The sequence below is a fragment of the Thermobia domestica genome, chromosome 7 (assembly GCF_964235325.1).
Source record: "Thermobia domestica chromosome 7, izTheDome1.hap1.1, whole genome shotgun sequence".
In the NCBI taxonomy this organism is placed as follows: domain Eukaryota; kingdom Metazoa; phylum Arthropoda; class Insecta; order Zygentoma; family Lepismatidae; genus Thermobia; species Thermobia domestica.
In genome coordinates, this window is record NC_137460.1 from 35541887 (window position 1) to 35560745 (window position 18859).

An 18859-nucleotide genomic window follows, 5' to 3' on the forward strand; every position below is an offset into this window, starting at 1 on the left:
AGGGCAGATGACACGACATCTTACTACTGAAGAATTGTCTACATTCCGTTGATAGAGTCGGTCGTAGAAGACCTCAGAATGCGTCTTGCGCCGGAAGTTTTAAACGTATACGGACTCAACATTATATTGCCAACACGTGCAACTGACAAAACTCTGAGCAACACCACCGCGTTCTAAAACTATCGGACTTTACAAAACTATGGGAACTGAAGAAAAAATGCTGTTTTCTCTCCTTAGTTCTGAATTTGCAATCTGTACTTCTAAATGGAAGAGAATTAAAGAGGAAGGTGAAACTCTATCACGGACTGCGTTGGAAGCCTTGGCCACCAGTGACGAAGATCTTCGCGTGACTATTCGAAAACTGCTGTGCATACGATACGGCTAGTGCCATCCACATTGCACCGACTGAAAACGTGGTTGCGATCTCGTTTTGGCGAAAAACGGCTGAATGGAAAAAATGAAAATGAAATTTTTGAGTTTTACGTCCCATGGTTATGCGGGCTAGGCTAAAGAAGACTGTGCTGATGAGCAATGAATGAAATTATGGAATGGAGAAAGTAGAAGGACTAGCACTTTTGAATGTCACAGGAACATTGTCGTAGATCGCGACAATATTATATCGACAGACACAACTTGGATAGTATTCACCAAAAAGCACGTTTTGCGTTGTAACTTGTCGTAAGTTCTTTTGTCCTTTTGTCTAATTCATTTTACTAAAATACAAAAACATTATGAGCGTTCTAAGAAATGTTTAACCTGATATTTTTCTAGCAAAATATTTAGTAAAGCATAGCCACGACCAGGCCTGTAGACAGAATATCGTTTTGGGAGAGGGGGCATTGTGGTGAAAATTCCGTAGCAATTATATCTTTTACCCTCTTTTCCTGAATCCGCTTTACCTTTCTTTATTTGGGGGGGGGGTAATTTATGGGAACATATTTCACTCCACAACAAAGAGCCCCCCCCCCAAGACGTTTGGTTTAATCCGCCAGTGAGGTAAACAGATTACATCGTGAGCTTGTATATCTTTCTTATACAAAAATGAAAGTTCCTTGTTTGTGTTCACCTTGATTAAGTCGGCAAAGAGGAAAACTCGGAGCCTTGTAACTTCTTGAAATAGAAGAAAATCGGCAGCAATTTGTGCTACAAATTGTTGCAGTAAGCACTTATTAGATAAGTTTGATCTGGCATTTAAATTGAGTTTACAAAAGGAGTTTACAAAAGTAAATTGAAGATACAGTTTCAGACCCATTCCTAAGAACAAAAACTGCTATTAGTTCCAGGACCTGGCGACAGATAGCATATTTAATAAGGAATGTGAAGAACGTGTCTACACGAAAATGTAAGTTAAACACATTATTCTACAGTTCCTTTACAATCAGTCATATTGTTTGGAATACTGTATAACGTTCGTAACTTCGCACTTTTTTTGTTGACACCGGAAGAAACAGAATTAAGCTCACCCACCGTTAACTACCAAATCCATTTCTGTTGTGATTATCTATATATTAAAATGTTAGATTTATATATTTCTGGTCAAAAAAGTTTATATGTTTACGGCCAATCCTTTCGAGAATGAGTTCTCGGGAACCATAGGCTCTAGAAAGATGCCATTTTCACTGAGCGATTGCAAATTTTGTGTAGGTTGTTCAGTTCTAATTGAATGTTTTTTTAAAGGCCGTTATTTCTTTTTTTATTGCTACACTAGAAGTATTGATTTTTTTTAAAAAAAAAAAGTAAAACGTCATATCAAACGAGTTAGACATTCCAAAATCACACAAGCTAATCTGTCCGGCGTTTGTTACATGGTCGAATGACAATGATTTCTCACAATCACATTTCTCCAGTCTAAGATGAATCTTTATTGTTTGGAGTGTTTTGCCCAATGATCAACATATATCTCTGACAAATTTAATTAATTATTCAGAAATTGACAAGCTGGAGAATTATTTCGAACGATTGTCATTAATGTCGGCACACTCAGCTTTCTATTTATTAAGAACTTTTACCATGCCAAGGTTGCTATATTTTCTACGATGATCCCCATCTTGGAAAAAAGAATATCTACTTGAACGTTACGATAACTCCATCAAATCTGGATTGGAATTCATCATTAAGTGTTTTCATCCTCATAATGCATGGCTACAGGCTTCTCTTCCGATCAGTTTTGGAGGATTAAGCATCCGACGAGCCTTAAATATGGTTATTCCCGCCTTCTTGGCATCATTCTATGGTTCCAAATGCCTAATCGAATCGCTTCTCCAACACTATATAATTTCTCACGGAATTACTAAGATTGAGGATTGCTCTACAACTTGGTCAATATTTGTAGGCTTAGAATTACCCGAAATCAACTCCAGATCAAAACAAATCATATAGGATATGCCTATCATTAAATCACACCTCTCCTTTTTACTCCAGTCGGAAGACAACTTAGAAGACAAAGCCAGACTAGTCTCTACTTCTTCCTTACAAGGTTCATGACACAGTTGTCCCGCCCCTTTTGGGACCAAACCTAGTGGACATTGTAGACCTTGACTCCCGATGCGCGGAATGGGTTGGCATTCGCCAGACTAAAGCCTGGTTTAGGAGTAAACGTCGTTGGAACTTTTGTAGAACTGTTCGATTCTGACCTCCCCAGGGTTGTTAGGGTTCATTTCTATATATCCGCAAATAATACTCTATGAGTACAGTAATGTAACCCCCAATTTGACCCCGTCCGACTTCCGGTTCAGGTGGAGCAAGAATAAATGGGAAAAGTTCTAACCCTTCCTTCTCGACCTCTAGAAGGCGCAAGTTAACAATGTAGGTGTCATAGGATGTAGTACACTATATCTAACCAACACGACCATTTTGGTTTCTCTGGGCTTAACATAAACCATTTATTTTCGGTTGCAAAGAAAATGCGTACAGGATTTCATCCAGTAATTCTACTCGACATAATCTTCAAGATTGTCATGGTAATGATGATCATAATAAAAATGTCTGAAACACAAGTTCTTTTTACACCAAGCACATACAATAAAAGTAGCTACATCACAAGTGAAACATTCACCTGTAATTTGATCGAAGCAGAACTTTTTGGGAATGATGAATGCCCCAGCATCGCCGACGTCGAAGCCAGCCTTTGTCCAAGCCGATCGATTCATTTCACGAAATCTAGGAGAGCACAGTTGATGATGTATTAAAGATTGCCGTTTCATTATTTGATTCCGCTGTTTCAAATCAATGTCAGGCTCGTCGCACAAGATGTGGTCCTCGATGTATCGTTGGAAAACTTTACGTTGACGGAAGTGGCGAACATCAAGCGGCTGTCCTTCGTCCGTACATCCTTCGGGAACTTGTTGGATGTCAACAGTCATTCCAGTCGGAAACATGCTATCAATGTCCGCGTATGGCTTCCACGAATCGATGATCAGACACGACACTCGATCTCGGGGTGCTGCGTTGGGGTAAACATCTTTGCACCACTTTTCCAGGAGCTCCTTGGTCATTTTCCCGGACTTTGAGGCGACAACGTAAAGATTTGCAAATGTTGCGAGGGGTGGTCTTGGATTAGCAGGAATTTTGCCAGATGTTTCCTTGAGTACGATCAATAACATTGGATGTAAAGTTCCGTTAGCACACAGAATCGGTTGAATTGTGTAACTGTGCTTTGTAGAATCAACGTTTTGGACACCAACTTCGATGTGCCGTGAACCTTTGATTGCCAAAGTACGCCCTGTGTGCATTTCCAGTTGAAAACCAGACTGATCCATGTTGAAAACGCTATCGACACCGTACCGCTCGATCTTGCCATTGACCCGCACTCGGAATGCTTCCAATTCCTCGGTTCGTTTAGATTCTTTGACCAACTTTGAACGTGTGATGATTTTCGTGATTTTACGTGATGTCAAGTCGTAGGTACGCTTGAATCTTTGAATCCAGCGGTCGCTTGCTTTGAAATTCGGAATACCACCGAGTTCTTTCGCTCTTGCATTTGCCCAGTACTTGATTCGAGTGTCATGGATGATTTCGCGATTGTCTCTGGCTTTAATGAACTTGTCATAAACATGCTCGTAGACATCTCGCAGCTTATCCTCCCGACTACCTCCTCTTTGATGTGCTTCGAGCCAACGGTTTAGTGATTTCCGAGCTGTGTCTTCATTACTGCCAAGGAACGAGCATTTTGACATAACGTATTTGACAGTTTTCCAAGTTTTCTTGTCTTGGTGAAAATCGTTCGTCCTCAAGGAAATGGCTTTGAACTTTTGCTTGACAGTAGGACCTTCACCAGATGCTCTACGTCGCTTTCTAGGGCTTGATTTGTATGGAGAATCGACAGAAGTTGCTGCGGTATGCGAATCGTCAACCACAATTTGGAAATTCTCATCACTGTCACGCCCAACAGATCCAATGTCCAATGTTTCCATGACTTCGACATCATAAACATCACTGCAATTTGCAGCCAAGACCGTGTCCCAAATAATATTAGCCAGTTCGATTTCCTGTTGATTCGGTCGTGTCTGCGCAAATTCCCGTGTGCGCAGGCGCTCCTGGAGGAGGTGAATAATGTTCGCAGGATTGATTTTATTCGTCACTCGGGTAGCCATGTCGCTTATTCGGGATCCCGCACAAGTCTATCTGTCAAACTTATTACGCTTAAAGGAGAGTCCACTATAATCAGTCACTCTTGATCCACACTCACAGGATGCAGAGTCCACAGAATCAGTCCAAACGCACTGCTAATGTAACACAAAACTCTCTTTCCAGCCGTTGCCATATGACTACAACAGCGTTAAAACACACACTTGCAAAGAAACAGCAAGAACCAGCGCGAAACAGCACAAAACAACGCCTTCACAAACTAACTCTACGGTCAGGTTCTCTGTAGCCACAGGCATGCCGGTCGGCCTTGGCGGACTGCTTGGCGACGTTCCAACGGCGGTTACTGCTAAACCAGGCTTTAGTCTGGCGAATGCCAACCCATTCCTCATATCGGGAGTCAAGGTCTACAATGTCCACTAGGTTTGGTCCCAAAATGTCCACTAGGTTTGGCGGGACAACTGTGTCATGAACCTTGTTAGAAGCAGGTGCTTGGCTCAAAGTCCTACCTTCGCCCACTCTCGGCCTTCACCTAACAAGGGAATGAAGGGAGAATTGATATCGAGTTGGAACGTTGTGCATACACCAATCGAAAGCACTAATGATGCTGATTAAGAATCTGTAATAAAAAGTTTCCACATAAATGTATTGAAGGAGTTATGTCGATTTGTCACTTTTCACATTTTGCGAGATTTTGTTGTTTTGAAATTAGTTAAGTAGGTGAAAACAAAACGATGAACTCAACTCACAGAGCTTGCTACCTTCCAAAGCTAATCATCTATGTGAAATGCATAGTGAGAAAGCATCATAAGCCATATTGCACGCATAATAAAGTCCCTGTGTGGTACTGCCATCTATGCGGTAAAGTGCGCAATAACTTCGATTCTCCCATGCCTAGCTTCGGACTGTAAACACACGCGAACAGTTGTCAGTGTGCTCTCGCCGAGGTAACAAGGTGGTTGTTTTGATGTGTACTCAAATGTTGTTCATTTGTTACGTCAAGGTGCAAAATGCCGCAAATGAATATTGCCAACGTCTTGGCAATTGTAACTAAACAAGTCAGCGACTGTATCCAGCGGAATCGGATCAAGTCTGCTGAACAAATGTCAAGTGAAATTGACTTCGCATTCGCCATTAGCGACATGATTATTAAAGGGTGTGAAAAAGGCAATGCCATTTCAGAAAGTTTGGTTTTGACAGACTTTCGCATGATTGACGGTGATACACCAGTGGCACATTTACATACATCACGAAGGAGCTGTTCGATTTTGGATGAAGACCCTGATTATGAACCATCGACATCAGCAGGTTGTCCGAAAAATTCACTCGGAAATATGCAGACGACGAGATGAGGATGGTTCTTGACTGTGCATGGACCCCGCGAGGCAAATTTAGAAAAATCACTGCCATCCGTAAGAAACACTCTTGGGCACCAGACTGGCTTGTCATTCGTGCGTGGAAAAGGCAATTCGCATCTGGTGGCAATAGAGAATTGAAGCTGAAGCAAATAAGTGGAGACACGTTTGCCTATTTCAACGCAACTGCTGCGGCTGGGCATCCAATTCACGACGACGACATACGAATCTGGGCGATGAAAAATGCAGCCAAACTTGATTTCGCTCATTCGTTCGAGGCTTCGTCTTGGTGGGTACAGCAGTTTAAAAAAGCCCGTGGAATTACCTGCCGCCGAATCACGAGTCGCGTGACGAAGTCCTGCTTCGAAGATCAGGAGCTTTTGAAAACGGAATCAGACAAATTTGCGACCCGCATCATCAACACAATCAATGAAAAACGCATCGCTGCCGCAAACGTTTTGAACGCCGATCAGAGTGGTGTTCAATATGAAATGACAGGAAATCGCACTCTGGCGTTCAAAGGACAAGATAGAGTTGAAAAAGTTGTGCAGTCAACAAGTGCTACAACCCACTCTTTCACTATGTTGCCAATAATTGCGATGAGCGGAGTTGTTCATGACAAAATGATGGTAACACTCCGAGATTCTAGCGGAAAATTTGGACCAAGGGTGTAAAAAACAATGAAATCCGAAAATCTAGTGCCTGATGCATCGAAAAGTGGCATCATGACATGTGACGGCCGCGACAAGTATGTTAAAGACTTGCTGTCTGCAGCGATTTCACCGAACGAAGAAAATATCGTTCTACTTGACCATTGGGGTCTGTTTACAGACCACACGCGAATTGACGCGTGTTTGCCAAATGGCGCAATGGTGAAGGTTGAGAATATCCCAAAAAACTGCACGCTATTCTGTCAGCCGTTAGACTTTTATGGGTTTGTTGTTTGGAAACATTATTTGAAAAAACTTTAACACTATGTGAAACTCGAACTTGACGGGTATAAAATATTTCAACGAGACCAGCGCATTATATTTGCTTCGATTCTACCCAATCAGATGAGTTCACCAAGGTACATTGGGTTGTATCAATATGTATTTATTAAAGCTGGTTATAAGACTGGTGAATATCCTGCTTTTGATTCGCCAAGCAAATTTGGTTTCAGGTTTGGTGTAGCCAACTGTAAGCATTGTGAGAAACTTGCCAGAATCTGTTGCTCTTGGTGCAAAGACATTTTTTGCTTGAACCATTTTCTTGTTGATAACCCTGAGTATGTGCTGAAATATCATTACTGCACATCTTATGTCAACTAATACATTTGATTCTGTTATGCTCATATTCGTTACTCATATTCGTTATGTTTCCTCAAATATGAGTAACGAAAACACTTCCAAACGATTTCTAGTGCTTGAATTAGTCGTTTGTATTAGTTTGGTAGCGATTGGAATTGAAATAACGTGAAAAAGTGCGAAAACTGTGAAAAGTGACAAATCGACATAACTCCTTCAATACATTTATGTGGAAACTTTTTATTACAGATTCTTAATCAGCATCATTAGTGCTTTCGATTGATGTATGCACAACGTTCCAACTCGATATCAATTCTCCCTTCATTCCCTTGTAAGTAATGAATGCTTCCGAATAGCCATTGCGTTACGTCTAGGGGCAGATATATGTGAAGATCACAAATGTCAAGCATGTAAGAGCGAAGTAAATAAAAAAGGTTTACATGGCCTTTCATGTTCCAAATGCGCAGGTAGACATTCTCGCCACTCAAATGTTAATGACATTATAATGAGAGCACTATTCTCAGCCGGCTTACCTGCAATAAGAGAATCCATTGGGTGTAGCAGAACAGATGGAAAAAGACCAGATAGGATGACTCTGTTACCGTGGAAGAGAGGTAAAGCACTAATTTGGGACTTTACATGTTCAGATACGTTCGCTCCTTCCAATCTCCCCTATTCTTCGATTCAGGCGGGAAATATAACCAGCCAAAATGAAACGGAAAAAAGAGAAAATACAGTAATCTTGCGGAGAAATATCACTTTGTAAGTATCGCTATTGAATCCAGTAGTGCATGAGGCAGAGAAGGTATTAACTGCATAAAAGAAATAGGCAGACGGATCAGGCATTTATCTAACGATGACAAAGCAAGCACCTTCCTCATACAAAGAATAAGTATGGCAGTTCTAAGAAGGAATGTCGCCTCAATACAAGGTACCATACCCAAAGGCAGAGAACTAGAAGAAGTATTCCTACTGTAAGAATATATTCATTCCATTGTGTTTTATTTAATGTTACCATTTTATGTTCATTCAAATATTTTCCATTTGTTTTTCATTTTGTTTTGCTGCTTTCACCAGTGTAAAAGTTTTAGGATTTGCTATATTTACCTATTGTGTTGTTAAGCTTAGACTAAAAATATTGTGGACACAGAATATTTGTAAAATTTCGTATTATGAAAAGTTTTACTACAATATGCAACAAAAACAATAACATTTTAAAAAAATAATTAATTGTGTGTGTAATGTATTTGCTTATTACATACAGCATGCAAGAAGAAAGAAAACACTGGTTACACATGAATTACAAGGTGACCAATCATCCCGTTTTAGCCAAGACAGTCCCTCATTTTTAACCGTTGTCCCGTTTTCTTTTCTGATTCTCAAACGGGACGCCTAAATGTCCCTTTTTTAAGCAAACATGACCCAGGTGTCCCGTAATTATTATTCAAAATATAAATGGTCAATGCTAATTCTACACTCTTCCGTACCAACACTCATTGGGAAGGTTCAGCCGTGCCTAGAACTTCTGAATATTCAAATGAGAATTGAATGTTCTGTGGTTCAAGTGGGAATTGAGTGGGAATTCTGAGTGTTGAAGTAGTTAAAAGTATTGTTGGGTAGTACTTAAGTTAGAAACGCTGTGTTATCATTCTTACTTGTATATTTTGTAAATTGAAAACAACTGCTGAGTCCCAAAATGTAATGTGGAATTCCCCCCCCCCCCTTCCCGTCGCCGATTCGTATGCGTCCCGTTTTTGAAAGTAAAAGTTCTGGTCACCTTGATGAATTAGGAACTTCAACCGCAAGTAGGCTCAAATCTTGCAAACGGTGCGAGATATTGGAAAAAAAATCTCCCCTTTATGATACCCCTTGCCGATCTTTATCAAGACGTTTTTCACTTGTGTCTGTAAAGAGACATGAACAGATATTTTGAGGAATGACAAGGAGATTCATGCTCATATGCGAATGAGCTATGTACAGAGCTCAGGTTCAGCTGAGTTATAATGTAAAGTCGATGATCAATGCAAGATACCTGCCTATATTTCAATTAGCCACATTTAATCTTAATAACTCTGCTTCGTTAAATTACCTTGTTTCTTCTTAAAAAGTTGTTTTATTACTCTCAATTCATTATCTTCTCTATTTTTTAAGTGCTCTTTTTAAGATAAAAACTACCATAATTTAAAAGATAAAGCAGTTTTCATAAGAATGTAAAGAGTTTATCAAATGTAACATGTCTTTGCTTCAACCATAAATAAAATTAATTGAAGTAAAATATGATTCTCAGTAACTGAAGAAAATCAATTATGTACGTTTGAATTACTTTTCCAATTCTTGTTGTCACTGATATATTTACTTACATTACTTACATGATGAGAGGGAAGTAGATATTTATTCAGAATGGTTGAACTAACGCTTACGTTCAAGCAAAAATAAAGTTATGTTATCATTAATATTCTCAAAAAAAAAAAAAAAAAAAAAAAGATCCTTTTATCTGTTAAACAATGCTATCCCAGGATTTACAGTAGCCCTTCAATCATTTAGTTAATGTTGTTATTATTTGACAGTTCAATAGATTTCTTCTCGTTATATTAGCTTCTTCTTCTTACGTCAATAGTAGCAGAATACGCATTAAAACTTCAACCATTTCCTTATGTTTTTTAACAATCTTAATGAAGAGTACGAACATCACGTTGGTAGGAATCTTAAGCCAGATTTTTTTCTAGCATTATAAATTATTATGTAGAAGTAATTTCAGACAGAGGTCTACCTTATTTCCCATTACGATGGTCTGTGACGTCACAGTCTGCTTCTTTCAGTCAGTGTTGCAAATTTAGCAACTCTATGGCTAAATCTAACCATTTTCTCATGGCGTTTAGCCAATAAAAACGTAGTTTAGCTAATAACTATAAAATTATGAATAAAATCACTTGCTCGTTGCTGATCATTTGCGCTTTTAATAGTACTTATATTTCCACATTGAAATCTGCTATACGTATCTTATTTATGGTGGTGGAACAGGGTGGCTTAGTGGTAGAGCGCTTATCTTTGGTGCGTGGGGTCCCCGATTCGGTGCCCGGCCACGTAAATTTGTGATGAACAACATTATGTCCGTAGGTTTTCTCAGGGTACTCCCCTGTCCGTCCACTTTTCGCTCCATCAATTCTTCCACCGACGTAGGAGAGCCGGGTTCGATTCCCGGCGGGAGCTCATGTGGTTCCAATTCCACATTAATCAGTAGGTCCCGTCTAATATAACCTCGCTGCTGAAAAGGACGTTAAACTCAAAATCAACTTAACTCAATTCTTAAACCATCATTCACCTGCTTCAATAATCGTCTCCCTTAGATTAAAAAGTATAATCGTGGAATGTTGAACAGAAAGATTTCTCTTCATTTCATTATATTTACCACTTTCAGTCAGTAGCATGGTCTCAGATAAATCGAGATTCTGGATTTTATACTTTTCCATCGCTCATTTGAACGTACAATTAATTTATGAATGAGAATTTTGATTGTATATAACCGACATTACCACAGAAACCGGGGACGAAGAAAGAAATTCAAGGGATATGTAGCAGCACCTCGTCAATGAATCTAGCAAAGCGTACTGTAAATATTTTAAATGGAGATAAGGGTGGAAGTATTTTATAACTGAACACAAGGAAGAATACTACAGTATAATATTTTACGTATACAATAAAACTATTAAATATTTTGCTTACTTTATTGTTATGTTCTATTAGCTATAAATTTATTTATAAGTTTCGAAGTGTTTTGCCATTTTTAGCTACTGCAGATTCTGAACCTTATTTACCTATATTTGAAGGCATTTGTTGGCAATACTGCTTCTGTTTTTCGTAAGAAGTTTCCGGAGCAGGCAGAACAACTGGCACGTTTCGAAGCATGGATTCTTGGATTCATGACCAGTCGTACACTGGAAAATGTTCTTTTCAGCACATCATTCATGGATTCAAGATTAGTATGCCACATGAATTCATGACTAGTCGTACACTGGCAACACTTCTTCAATCATACCAGTCGTACCATCTCCTCCCGCCCTTGGCGTATACTGATCCTCAAATTGTAAAACTTTATTGAGGTCGTGGTAAGTCAAGGCCAACTAGGAATACGGCAGCCCCGGGTAAGCAGATAGCTTCTTTTTACTGTTGAAACAAGAAAAGTGAAAAACTATCAACACAATGTTGTCCACCACAAACACTGGTCTGGTATATATATTGCGAATTTTTGTCTTGTGCTGACTTAAACCGATAGGAAATGGAGCACCTGGTGTTCTAGTGAATTGGCATTCAGAGGAGTCACTGCTATGTTTCAACGGCCGAAAGAAGCATTGAAACGACATGAATCTTGCTTCTAGTAACACAGTGAATAATTTTTTTCCCTTGAAAATGCAGGTTTTATAATAATTTAAATCTTTCTTAGAGTGGCACAAAATGGAGGGAACAGTCTGTCCCATGGAGAATTCGCTGTTCTCAAGTTTCCCAACAAGGAAACTTAGCTTCCCACATAACTATGATTTCTCCCATATCTTACAGAAACGAAATACAAATAAAATTAAATTTTTACCATTTCTTTCACGAAAACGTTGCATATTCCAAACAGCTGTTTCGAAAGAAAAAATAAATGAAATTCTTTAATTTAACATTGGACGGATTATGCCCTTTATGTATAAGAGACAAATAATGGAAGTGAATGATTGTAAACTTAAATGTTTGTGGTCTTCCACCGGAAATCGAATATGGGACCAATTTCTTTCGAATGTCATAAACTCCTGAGTTACACAAGTAATGTTTCACATTCAGGCAATAAAATATACTTTACTTACCATTAATATCATCCGTTATTGCAACATTTCATTTTAAATAGTGATAATGCACTTCGATCATCTCGTGCCCATGACACTGATAGAAGAGTTTCCTAAGCAGTTCACGTGAGTGGAGGATATTATATCGTGCACATGTAACACTTACCAAGTATTACTAAATGTGTTTGCAGTTTTCCTCAAATAAGCAAATAACATTGCTACTTGTTTCATGTTGTTACCTATTTCAGTGTTTTTAATATTGTTTCTTCGCTTCTAAAATTTCCCAGACTTTTTTCTTAATGTTTCCCTTTCTCTCAAAAATCAAAGTTTTCCCATAACATGCCAACACTGCTATAGTAATCGCGAGTTAAAACCAGTGTTCGTACTCCTGCCAAGTGAACTTTGTGATGGACAAACAGCGTGCGCATGGGTTCTCTCGGGGTTCTCCCGTTTCCTCCCACTTTCTTCATTCCACCATTTCATTCATCTCTCATCATCACCGTTTCCTTTAGCCTAACCGGCATAACCGTGGGACGTAAAACTCAAAAAATTTATTTCATTTTCCAGTGTTCGTAGTTTAAGGAAAATTTTCCTAATCAAGGGAAATTTCGTAGATAAATGTAGCAAAAAGGGAAAAAGGGAAGTTTTCGAGAAAATGTGAAAATTAAGGGAAATTCTCCCATTGACTGATTGATCAATATAAATGCTTAAAGTTTCTTTTTTTTTCTTCAGAAATAAAACAATAGCAATAATTTTTGTATGTTCAAAGTAGCATAAGTTGTATCCATTACTAGTTGGGTGAATTTCTGTGTTGTTTTGTGAAAAAATAAAGGAAAAGTTAAAACAAATAAAGCAAAAATAAAGCAAATAAATAAAATAAGAGCTACATTACTTAAATAATATATTTAAGTTAATTTTATCGCATAATTTTTGTGATAGGAGTTGGACACTCATCTGAACTAGGTAAAATTTGATAAGAAAAGGAAAAATTTTGTGTCAGTCGAGGGAAACTTTCCTACGAACACTGGTCAAAACTAGGGGTGGGCACAAAAACTGGTTTTTCGGTTTTCAGTTTTTGGAGAAATCCGAAACCGGTTTCGATGGAAAAAACCAAACCAGTTTTGGAGAAAACTGAAATGTCGGTTTTTCGAATTTCGGTTTTCTAGAAACTGGTTTCCGTTTTTTGAATACAAACCGGTTTTGCCCATCCCTAGTCAAAACCCAGCCATGAAATTTTACCAGTGTTGTGTTTCACGCTGTATAGATAAAATGTCCTGAGAATGCAGTGTTGTCGGGTTGCCACACTTTCCTTTTGTTATTATTGTTGTGGTGATTATATTATCTTTTTGCTATTGTTTTTGTCACTGTTTAATTCAAATAATGGCTGTTAGTATTCTTGTTATACTACTTTAAGTGAGTTTTTGCTCGTTCCTTCGCCATGTCCTCTTAAGTTTGACAACGTTGTTGGTGCACTTCCACTATTTCACTTCTTTTCAAGTGCGCCTTCGGAACAGTTCCGCGAATCGTATCGAATTTGGATACGATTCATTAGGATAAGGAATTAGATTTCTGGACTTTCAGTATCTATGGTCATGTTAGCCCGTTACGTATGAGAGATGACGTCCCTCGGCGATCAAACTATCCGAGGAAAGGGAAGGAAGAAAGAGGCCTGAGACTTGTATGTTAGGTACTAACCTAACATTTGTCTGGTATGAATGCGGAATATCTCACTCAGGATGGTTGGCGTTCTATAATTCGTGTAGCGTCCAAGCTTCACAGGTTGTTGCGGTTAGTATAGTAATGAACTATTATATTTAGTTAATAAGCTCAATTCAATCGTGTGCCTTTCAAAAGAACGATAAGCTGCGCCGGTCTAGAGAAATGAAATTTTGTGTGAAGTAACGATTGTAAAGTAAGTAGGTAAGTAAGTCCGTGTTTTCGAATATAACGATAAAATTTTCGTTATTACTTATAACACTTAAACCAAGTTTAGAAGCAGTCTATGAAATATGAAGATATCCAGTAAAACTAGTATGTACCAATTTTTAATTTACTTTTAACTTGTGGTAACAATGGTTACTGAAATGTTTTCAAGGAAAATGTTGAAGTAGTGTTGCGACCATTTTGAGCATATATTGAGATACAGATTATCAACATTCTGTAGTATCATTTCAGCAAATGGAAAGGGTGCATTGGAGAGATGGCCAGAAATGTTCGGGTCCGCGTTACACGATTCCAAAAATACTCTCTTTCGAATCCAACGAGAATCAGGTACTAGTATCCAGAACTGATAATTGAGTGTCCGGCTCAAGAGCCAAGAATCTGGTATCAGAAACCAAGTGCTGGATATCACGAAAACTGTCCTAACTCCAAAGAAGAAATAGAAGTTTGAAAATGCACCTGTTTAACTGACAATACGATTTATTCGCTAAAATTGACAGTACAAATAAAGCGTACTGTCTAAAATTCTGTTCAAAACAATATTGAAATCTAATCATATATATAGACAATGATTTTCACCAAGTAACAAGTAAACTTTTGGCCAGTTGGCATGTGCTTGGCTTTTGGTTTTCTACGTTTGCTCTTTCAACGTGTACTTTCATACAATCTGCCTTTTGTTGTACTTGCAAGCGATATTTTAGATCCTTCGCAGAGCGTCATAGCATCACTAGCCGTTCATTGGCTATTGAATTGCCGCCAGCGTAAAACACTTGCGTCAAGCTTGAATGGAACACTGAATGCAAGGTTGCTCCCATGTAACTTCGTTACTGGAATCCAGCTTGCGGCATGCTTGCATACTTTTGCAATCAAGCTGAATGCAAGCTTGCCGACTAACAATACAAGCTTACAGCAAGTGGTTTTGCAAGTTGTCTCTGCTATTAGGGTTTGTACCACTGCTGTTGGAGTGAAGTGCTCTGCCATAATTCCTATGGGGAGTGGAAGTAATAACCCACAAACTGTAACACAAGCTTTCTTCTTTTCTTCTACTGCCATCTTTCTTCTTTGTGCTGAGAAGGTGTTATCTACCCACAGAAGCCCTATCCCATGTCTAGTGTAATGCTTACCGTATTTTACGCACTATAAAAAGCTACGGACTGTGAGACGTACCTTAATTTTTAAGCATTTAAAAAATACCGTAACATTTTTACCATTTTTATTATCAGATGGCAGGGCGGGAGGGAGACAGTGTTAGCAAGCTTGTAAATGTCCGCAAATCATGTTCGTGGTATCCGTGCACTGCTGCTGCCAGTTGAATCCAATGTTGCCAGATAGAGATATGTTTCCCGCGGCATCAAATATATGGCCATTTTTAAGACTGGTGGGAATTTTAAATCAAACACTGGACATTTTTATATTAATTTCGAGTATAAGACACACATGAATTTGGGGAGCAATTTTTCGAAGAAAGAAGTGCGTCTTACATTTCGTAAAATACGGTAAGTGCTATTAGACGGAGGAGTGCTTGTGTTCGGAGAAACAATAGTGTGACACAAGCAAGCAGGAGACCGATGTTGGATTCATATTTTCTTGTAAGGAAAAAGCGAACACAGAGAATTTAGCTTATTAAATAGAATTGTTGGTTGATCATATTAGCTGCTTGCAGTTTATATTTATATTCATATACACAGCATGAGAATGCGTACTCTAATTGGTATTCTTGTTGAGGAGGAAGTAGGCCTATATGAAGATATTTAAGTTTAATGTTACATTGATTTACTTTAAATTTATTAATTTTCTTCGCTAGTCCAAGAGTATCAAACTTAAGAAGTGGGTGTAAAACAAACCATATATTCATCTTTAGATCATTCTCACACGGACAATCAACAAGTGCTTAATTAGATTACCTTTCCTGTTAAAATTTCGCATTTTGCACTTTCCACTGTTAGCTTTAGAATTGCTTTTGCTAATCATCTTCACGTTTTAAATTTAAGGAGAATTTGCCCCCTCTTAAGCTAGGTTGTCATGCTGTAAGAATCTTGTAGCTGTCATTAAAATAAACTTGAAACCCTACTATATTTCTCCTTGTAAACATAGTCTTGAAAGGGACATACAACATTTTTTTCCATCTTGCAAGGAGTTAAACCATGTGCAACTTTCTCGGCCGTCTTGCTTACTACCTGCTATCGCCCTCCCGCTGACATAAAGGAAAAAACAGTTTCGCCGCTCCCGAAACAACGGATTGTTTTGAACAGGAAGGGGGAGTGCGCCAAAATAGACGTTTTTAATAAGAAGGTTAACTATTTGTCCACTAGAGTGCAGTGCTACATGAGTGGAGATACCTTTCTTGCTTTCAGGAAGTTGTAATGTGTAAACAGTAGGTCTACATAGAAAGATCGGGTTACAACATTTTCTTAAATGACAGCTACAAGATTATTGCAGCACGGCAGGCTAGTTTTAAATAGAGCAGGGACCCAGAACTATTAAATGTGTTGCAATCATAAGATAAAATAGTGGTGAATGGTTAAAAATTTAGGTGTGATACTCAGTTAGCACAAAAATGTTAATATAGAAAACTTGGCTGTTCAATTTAAAATTTAATGCAGTAGTCAAATGAGTTCCTTTTGTTTTGTATTTTTTTTTAAGTACAGCTCTGATATCTGAACTGCATAAAACTGATAAATTTGACATCTGAACTGCAAAAAACTTTAATAAAAAACTTCCTTATTTGACTACACAACATTCTTGTATGCAGAATGGGACTTTGCGTAATCGTATTATTTGTGGATTTCCATATTACCAAAACCAGTATATTTTTTAAATATTAACTGGTGTGCTTTTTTTAAAAAAAAAAAATCTTAGTTTTAGTAGTCATTCATCACTATCGAAACTGTGAGTGAAATGAACCTCATTTAAGATGTTACTGGTTTCAGCATGACATGTGGACAAAGTAAGTAGGCTTACTCCTTCAAAAAACTTGTACAGTTGATTATACTTCCAAAAACAAGATTAAAACATTCTTTGGCATTTACTTCTCACAGACCTGGTTTCCAAGTAATAAATAGCCATTTGAAAGGCTTACCACAGCAAAACAATATCCTGCATTGATAAACTAAAAGTGTACTCTCGTGCAACAAGATATCGCAAAACTACACCTGCCTCGAAAAAGAAGAAAAATCAGCAATTTCTTGGCATCGATCTGATGAAACTCTTGGTATATAGTCCTGACTCATGACCTTGCCACTTCGAATTACTATCTGTTTCGGTTCATGGTGCACACTTCCTGAAATCATGGGGCCTTATGCAGAGTCGTTTTGACGTCTGATTAAGGCAATATTACGGGGTTGACTAACAGATGGTTATCAAAAGTGTATTCAGAGTCTCTGATTAGGACGTAGTAATCGACGGAGTTCATTACATGTGATTAATTAATCTAGAGCAGAGGGTACTGTTTTAGCCACGGTTTAGCTTGTGCGACACATTTCGGATTTCGTATATAATATATTTACAATTTTTACAGACTACGCATGCGCACATCTCTTTTCCGTAGTTGCCACATTTATTTTTCTCACCTGATGAATTGGGATATATTAGTTAATCATACCCAAATCAATTTTTTTAGTTGTACTTAAAGTAGACTCTGAATACCAAAAAGTACATCTTCCTTACTGAAGTGCTAGTGTGACACTAACTAGTCGGTAACTAACTATCGATTAACGAATTCTCTCTGAATACCACCCATGATGTTTTACCAAGAATAAGGATATGATAACAGGAGTGACTGGTTCCTTTACCTCTAAGAATAAGACATGGTATGGACGTGGAATCAATGAACTAGCCAGAACGTGGCTATAAACAATTCACCACGAGAGGTTATATTATTTTGAATCATAATCTGCTTTCATTGTATTGTAATAAATACGGGTATGTTTGGTACCAGAATATGGCAAGACTTATATGACTCATCCTTGTAGTATTAATATTAATTTACTGTAGTAATTATAAAACCGGTTGTTAAATATTTTCAATGACATTGCTGGTTGTATCTACTACATCATCTTTTTTTTTTTTTTTTTATTCTCAACCATGTTTCATTTATGATTTAAAACATATGGGAAGAGGTTGTTGCTTTCATTTTCTTAAAATATTGATCCCAGGTAAATTAAAAATCCTAATCAAGCCAAATCTACGAAAAACTAAACCACAGAACTCTGAGTAATTCGAGAAGTGACCATAGGGATGAAGTGAACAGAGTTAGTACCCGGCTATTTGAGGCGATCGCAAAGCGTATTTATTGCTTATGCGTACTCTTGGAATACGCTGACCATTATATTTAAATGTAGATGGCTAATCATAAACGCGAAAGCAATAAAATCGCTGAGAAAACGTCAGCTCGAGCGTATTTGGTGCGGGTCGGAACAATAGACCGCCTGCTGTTTAAAAGATTTCAAAAGGAAGGGAAAAAAAGGAAAGACGTGTTGCCAGGCGAAGGGATTGTAGCAAGAAACAGCTGCTTGGAAGATGGTTTGTGCAGAGTATTGGAACTATGCTATTACACACCTGGACCTAGCAAAAAGACCTGGAAACCCTGACTGGCTCACAGTATGATTTACACATCTGGTGAAAGTAAAATTACTGAATAGCCACTTTGGCCGCGTTCGCTACAGGGGGTAACGCTTTCTCAAATAGCCCAAGACTTAAGGTTAATGGTATGTGGGAACAAAGCATGATCAGCACTGACCTTGCAAAACCCCTGAGTGTCAGTATTGAGTTTGAGGCTGACGAAGAACGTCGTGCACAAAGGAAAGAAGCGAACTTTAGAATGTAACGAGCATGAGCAGCAGGGAAGGTGAGTAGATTTGTAACCCTTTTG